This window comes from Oncorhynchus keta, chromosome 1 (assembly GCF_023373465.1).
Source record: "Oncorhynchus keta strain PuntledgeMale-10-30-2019 chromosome 1, Oket_V2, whole genome shotgun sequence".
Lineage (NCBI taxonomy): Eukaryota > Metazoa > Chordata > Actinopteri > Salmoniformes > Salmonidae > Oncorhynchus > Oncorhynchus keta.
The window spans coordinates 33,659,772-33,667,715 of record NC_068421.1 but is presented as its reverse complement, the minus strand read 5'-3'; the positions used below and the strand labels follow the sequence as shown (position 1 = coordinate 33,667,715).

The 7,944-nt window shown below is 42.0% G+C and overlaps 1 pseudogene; it reads left to right on the top strand.

Annotated features, from left to right (window-relative positions):
* Nucleotides 1–3,601: 3,601 nt before the first annotated feature.
* LOC118379012 (olfactory receptor 11A1-like) lies at nt 3,602–5,713 on the top strand (annotated as a pseudogene).
* Nucleotides 5,714–7,944: the final 2,231 nt, after the last annotated feature.

Here is a 7,944-nt window from a genome sequence, read left to right as displayed (position 1 = left end):
TGTCCCCAACTCGCTAGGCGACCAGTTTTGATAGCCTTTAGCCACACCCTCATCCTACTCCTCCTTTGCTCCTCGGGTGATGTGGAGGTAATCCCAGGCCCTGCATGTCCCTAGGCACCCTCATTTGTTGACTTCTGTGATCGAAAAAGCCTTGGTTTCATGCATGTCAACATCAGAAGCCTCCTCCCTAAGTTTGTTTTACTCACTGCTTTAGCACACTCTGCCAACCCTGATGTCCTTGCCGTGTCTGAATCCTGGCTTAGGAAGGCCACCAAAAATTCTGAGATTTCCATACCCAACTATAACACTTTCCGTCAAGATAGAACTGCCAAAGGGGAGGAGTTGCAATCTACTGCAGAGATAGCCTGCAAGGTTCTGTCATACATTCCAGGTCTATGCCCAAACAGTTTGAAAAAATTAATCGCTCCAGAAATAAGTCTCTCACTGTTGCCGCCTGCTACCGACCCCCTCAGCACCCAGCTGTGCCCTGGACACCATCTGTGAATTGATCACCCCCATGTAGCTTCAGAGTTTGTTCTGTTAGGTGACCTAAACTGGGATGTGCTTAACACTCCGGCAGTCCTACAATCTAAGATAGATTCCTCAATCTCACACAAATCATCAAGGAACCCACCAGGTACAACCCTAAATCCATAAACATGGACACCCTAATTGACATTGTCCTGACCAACTTGCCCTCCAAATACACCTCTGCTGTCTTCAATCAGGATCTCAGCGATCACTGCCTCATTGCCTGTATCCGCTACGGGTCCGCGGTCAAACGCTCCCTAAAACACTTCTGCAAGCAGGCCTTTCTAATCGACCTGGCCCGGGTATCCTGAAAGGATATTGACCTCATCCCGTCAGTTGAGGGTGCCTGGTCATTCTTTAAAAGTAACTTCCACACCATCTTAGACAAGCATGCTCTGTTCAAAAAATGCAGAACTACGAACAGATATAGCCCTTGGTTCACCCCAGACCTCGACCAGCACAAAAACATCCTGTGGCAGACTGCAATAGCATCGAATAGTCCCCGTGATGTGCAACTGTTCAGGGAAGTCAGGAACCAATACACGCAAAGCAAAGGCCAGCTTTTTCAAGCAGAAATTTGCATCCTGTAGCTCGAACTCCAAAAAGTTCTGGGACACTGTAAAGTCCATGAAGAACAAGAGCACCTCCTCCCAGCTGCCCACTGCACTGAGGCCAGGTAACACGGTCACCGCCGATAAATCCGGGATAATCTAAAACTTCAACAAGCATTTCTCATCGGCTGGCCATGCCTTCCTCCTGGCTACTCCAACATCGGCCAACAGCTCCACCCTCCCCGCAGCTACTCGCCCACGCCTCCCCAGCTTCTCCTTTACCCAAATCCAGATAGCAGATGTTCTGAAAGAGCTGCAAAACCTGGACCCATACAAATCAGCTGGGCTAGACAATCTGGACCCTCTATTTCTGAAACTGTCCGCCTCCATTGTCGTAACCCCTATTACCAGCCTGTTCAACCTCTCCTTCGTATCATCTGAGATCTCCAAGGATCGATCATCCCCCTCTTCATCCCCCTGTCTCCCCCTCTTGAAGAGGGGGAGACACCCTGGACCCAAACTGTCGCAGACCTATATCCATCCTGCCCTGCCTATCCAAAGGCTTCGAAAGTCAAGTCAACAAACAGATCACTGACTATCTCGAATCCCACCGTACCTTCTCCTCTGTGCAATCCGGTTTCTGAGCCGGTCACGGGTGCACCTCAGCCACGCTCAAGGTACTAAACGATATCATAACCGCCATCGATAAAAGACAGTACTGTGCAGCCGTCTTCATCGACCTGGCCAAGGCTTTCGACTCTGTCAATCACCATATTATTATTGGCAGACTCAGTAGCCTCGGTTTTTCTAATGACTGCCTTGCCTGGTTCACCAACTATTTTGCTTTGCAGACAGAGTTCAGTGTGTCAAATCGGAGGGCATGTTGTCCGGTCCTCTGGCAGTCTCTATGGGGGTACCACAGGGTTCAATTCTCGGGCCGACTCTTTTCTCTGTATATATCAATGATGTTGCTCTTGCTGCGGGCGATTCCCGATCCACCTCTACGCAGATGACACAATTCTGTGTACTTCTGGACCTTCCTTGGACACTGTGCTATCTCACCTCCAAACGAGCTTCAATGCCATACAACACTCCTTCCGTGGTCTCCAACTGCTCTTAAACGCTAGTAAAACCAAATGCCTGCTTTTCAACCCTTCGCTGCCTGCACCCCGACTAGCATCACCACCCTGGATGGTTCCGACCTAGAATATGTGGACATCTATAAGTACCTAGGTGTTTGGCTAGACTGAAAACTCTCCTTCCAGACTCATATCAAACATCTCCAATCCAAAATAAAATCTAGAGTCGGCTTTCTATTTCGCAACAAAGCCTCCTTCACTCACGCCGCAAAACTTACCCTAATAAAACTGACTATCCTACCGATCCTCGACTTTGGCGATGTCATCTACAAAATAGCTTCCAATACTCTACTCAGCAAACTGGATGCAGTTTATCACAGTGCCATCCGTCTTGTTACTAAAGCACCTTATACCACCCACCACTGTGACCTGTATGCTCTAGGCTGCTGGCCCTTGCTACATGTTCGTCGCCAGACCCACTGGCTCCAGGTCATCTACAAGTCTATGCTAGGTAAAGCTCCGCCTTATCTCAGTTCACTGGTCACGATGGCAACACCCACCCATAGCACGCGCTCCAGCAGGTGTATCTCACTGATCATCCCTAAAGCCAAAACCTCATTTGGCCGCCTTTCCTTCCAGTTCTCTGCTGCCTGCGACTGCAACGAATTGCAAAAATCTCTGAAGTTGGAGACTTTTATCTCCCTCACCAACTTTAAACATCTGCTATCTGAGCAGCTAACCCACCCAATTTACCTACGTCATCCCCATACTGTTTTTATTTTATCTACTTTTCTGCTCTTTTGCACACCAGTATCTCTACCTGCACATGTTCATTTGATCATTTATCACTCCAGTGTTAATCTGCTAAATTGTAATTATTCACTCCTATGGCCTATTTATTGCCTACCTCCTCATGCCTTTTGCACACAATGTATATAGATTATTTTTTCTCATTCTTTTTTTCTACTCTGTTATTGACTTGTTTATTGTTTACTCCATGTGTAACTCTGTGTTGTTGTCTGTTCACACTGCTATGCTTTATCTTGGCCAGGTCGCAGTTGCAAATGAGAACTTGTTCTCAACTAGCCTACCTGGTTAAATAAAGGTGAAATAAAAATTAAATAAACAAAAAAATATTGTTGTCACATATTAGTGTTATTTAAACGATAAGAATGAGCGTTATGGGTGGATTTTTCATTTAAAAAGGCATTTGAACACCCTGGAGGGCATGTGATACAAAATGGTATCTGTTTTTCCTCTATATGGTTTCCTTGACTCTGAAAATATCTAATTATCCCCAGGTGTCCCCAGGTATTGGTAATCATTTGCATATCACACCATGGCAGGCTTCTTTTTTTATCTCACAAGTATAAGAATCAAGTGAGGAGCTGAGTTTAAGGAGATCATCATGGATTAGAAATGAGCAGTCTTCATTTTGGATTTAGAATACATGTAATCAATGTATTATTTTGGAATTTAATTGTAAAGTTACATGAGTGCAGGATAAAAATAATAATATTGCTTGAATTTTGTTATCAGGAGAAAGAAAAGCTGTCTATATTGGTGAGTATACTGTATATGTGGGGAAATCTATTACTGAATCAACAAGTCAAGGAATTATCCATTTAGGTTGTCTGTTCTTTGTGATTTCATCAATTTAACTTATATGAAAGCGATAGTAGGAGGATTTGCTCCTCTTCTTCAAACATTGACAGCACATATTTAACAACTCCCAGGACCATGGAAAACTCTACTCACTTTAAGGTCTTCAGGCTTGCTGCATACGGTGATATCGGACAATTGAAGTATTGCTACTTTACTGTAGTAACTGTATTATATTTTGTCATCATTCTTGCCAATACTTTACTTATTGGAGTTATCTGCATTGAAAGAAGCCTTCATGAACCCATGTATATGTTTCTATGTGCTTTGTTTCTTAATCAGTTGTATGGGAGCACTGGTTTGTTTCCTGCTCTCATGTTTTACTTGCTGTCTGACACACAAGATATTTCCCTTCTTTATTGTTATCTCCAGATTTATGTGTTGTACACATGTGCTCTAACAGAATTTAGTAATTTAGCAGTTATGTCCTATGACAGGTACATCTCTATTTGTTATCCTCTACAGTATAACAATATTATGACACCTAAAACCATTTGTGGCTTAATTCTACTGTCCTGCTCGTCTTCTTTTTTCTCATCGCCATCATTATCTCCCTGAGTTTGCGACTGCAATTTTGTGGTAATGTTCTAGACAGACTGTATTGTGACAACTACTCAGTAGTCAAGCTTGCCTGTTCAAATACTATGCTGAATAACATATGGGGTCTTGTTGTCACTGTGCTTTATATTTCTTGTACTATATTTCCTACCATATACTCATATGTAAGAATTCTACAAATATGTTTAAAGTCTTCTAAAGAGACGAAACAGAAAGCATTTAACACCTGTACACCACATATAGCCTCTTTGCTGAACTTCTTATTTGGCTGGTTATTTGTGATTCTACAAGGCAGATATGAAACTGCAGATCTTTCACCTATACTTTGCACTATTTTATTTGTTTATTTTCTGATATGTCCACCAATTTTCAATCCTTTAATGTATGGCGTTAGGATGGTTAAAATCAGGCAGGCTTGTAAAAAGGTACTAGGCCTTAACCCTGAAACATAACCTGATAGTTCCTTTGTGTAACTTAAAATGATGTGTTTTCTTACATATAGTTGCTATAGTTGTCTGTAAAAATCACATCAAGTTTACCATGTATTGTAACTGAGAATGCTTTGTGTCATATTAGCTAGTTAGTTGCATAATTACAGAGCATCAAGGAGAGCTGCCCTCCCTACCTCCAGACTATGCTCAAACAGATGCTGAGTGGGATCTTTGGGAAGACCCTACACCCCAACCCATTCTGCCAGATCTGGACTCTTGGCCCACCTAACTCAGGACAGCTATGTACCTGCCCATCTTCCTAAAACGTTCGTCTAAATTTTTTGTTGCAGTTTTCAAGTTAATTTCCTGCAGTTCTACACATTTTGCCATGAGGCAGAAATTAAGGGAATCTCTCACAAAGGATGTATATTGCAGGTTTTTTCTGCAATGTATATGTAATGAGTGCTTACTTATTCTGTCAGTGATGGCTCATGACCGGCATGTCTCCATTTGTATTTTATTCCATAACCATTTTCTCTCACTTAGCAGTTGTTTAACTCTCCTGTGTTGAAAGTGCACTGAGTAACCTGCATGGTATATGTATCATAGCTAGTTTAATGGTTTCACCTTTTGTGTTAGTTGTGCTCTCATTTGTCAAAATATTACTTATTTGCTTGAAAGCCTCAAAGGAGTCATGAAAGTAGGCTTTTAATACATGTGCTCCCCACTTGATCACTTTCATCAACTTCTCTACAACCATCCTTTTTTCTGTTGTTTACAGTAACAGAGATATCAGTATAGTTTAGCCATGGGGGAAAGATATTCTATGCCCGTGCTACAGAAGGCTATATTGGTCCGCTAATGCAGGACAGTAAAGGCCTAGTGTGCTACTTTTGTGAGAAAAAAGTTATCCAAAAATATTAATATTTGTTATTAATTCAGATTTTTCAGGGGTGCTGCATCACCCTCAGCACCCCTACTTCCTGTAGCTATGTTCTGTTCCCACCACTGTAGGGATTAGGACCAAGGAGACCAGAAATCTGAATCTAAACTGGTACCAATTATGACTTTAGATGGTACAGCAGCAGGGCCAGGGTTACTGGTTTGAATCCCAGGACTGACAGGAATATCTGTCAAGATGTGAGCTGCCAGAACTGAATGCTTATACTGTACATTTGTTTTTTATCATCAACATAATTGTTTGTATTGCATTTTATTTCTGTAAATGTATTTTACTGTCAGAGAACTGTAGAGCACTGTAGTAAAGTCAAGTCAGGGATGCTGCTGTGGCTCTGACCCTACATTCTTCTAGAATGTCAGTGATATGTACTGTATGTGTGTTTCAGGGGTTGGGGAAAGGGCAAAATGATGTGAGGTTCCAATAAGTTCTGTTTCTACAAATGGGCAGTAAAGTATTCCTCTAGTAGTGAAAGATCTATAGACTTAGATCATCAGTATATCTGTCCCATTATGGCATCTGCGAGAGCACTGGAAGCACCATTGAGGCAATCTCCATTTTAAAGTAGTCCATTTTCTTCTATGACTTCTACGAGTTTTCAAACAAACTGGAAGGGTGCATACTGCCACCTGGACAGTGTTTTTTTTAAACAAGTATAAAGCCCAGGTTGGCTATTTACTGCCACCTGCAGTTATGGAAAGTTTGCTCATAAGTATAATTCATTGTCTGATTCCCCAGTTACTACTTCAAAATGGTGAAGGTCCTCAATGACACAGCCCATGCTAAAACTGGCTTTTGGACCAGTCACTGAGCTAAAGGCGGATCAGCCCATCCAGCATTTGCCCTAACTACCTGGCCCGTCTGTTTCTGCTTAATTCTTAAATATATGTTCACACTGTCATTTATGCGCATGTGTTGTTTAATACCACTATCCAATGATAATGTCCCTGAGTGGAAAAGATTGTGAGTTGTGTTCGTTTTAACATAGAGAACCGCCTACAGCATGTTAGTGGTTCCCGCACAAGGTGTCGGCACTACCCCCCCCAAAAAAAAAAAACTTGGTAGTGCATCAGCAGTTCCTCTTGTTATGTTAGTCATTGCATACCTTAGAGAGCTATTGACAACTTGTCAGAAATGTACAGATCAACTAGCCCATGTCAGCTAATGTATTTGTTTTTTTTTGTCCATAGCCATTGTTGTAATTGTTTATTCACTCAAATATCACCTGAATACACACGACATGGCAACATGTACAGAATTGCAACATTTTCTTTGTACCCCATAACAAAATGTGTAGATTTGCAGGAAATAAGCATTAAACTTGCTAAATTCTCTCTGTGAACAGTTTGTGTCATAAACAGTGCTTGTGCCCATAGAAATAGATCAATGTTAAAATCTGCTGCTATTACATGTTTCAGCATGATAATGCATGGCCCCAAGTTGCAAGGATCTGTACACAATTCCTGGAAGCTGAAAATGTCCCAGTTCTTCCATGGCCTGCATACTCACCAGACATGTCAACCATTGAGCACGTTTTGGATGCTCTGGATTGATGTGTACGACAGCGTGTTCCAGTTCCCGACAATATCCAGCAACTTCGCACAGCCATTGAATAGGAGTGGGACAACATTCCACAGCCCACAATGAACAGCCTGATCAACACGATGCGGAGGAGATGTGTCGCGCTGCATGAAGCAAACGGAGGTCACACCAGATACTGACTGGTTTTATGATCCGCGCCCCTACCTTTTTTTTTTACGGTATCTGTGATCAACAGTCCATCTCATTCCCAATTATGTGGTATCCATATGTTAGTTCAAAGTTGGGAGGACCAAGAGACCAAAGGTGTCAGAACGGTGTGCTCGGGTTAAAGATTAAATTGTATTAGTAAATGTCCTACTGCTGCAGTAGACCTAGGTCCAATCACTGCAAAAATACATATAATTTACTAATCATACATATCAATAACCGTTCTTTTATATAGCTTAATAACAAGATAGATATTGGTCTCCACTACGACATACAGGTGTCAGGTGTATTAGAAATGCAGCTGTATGCTACACCTAAACTATAGCCTACTGTAGCCTATCAAAGCTAATTTAACACATAGGTTTATAATATTAGATATAGATGAAATTGAGAAAAGTGCAGCCTGGTCTCATAAACTAGACGTA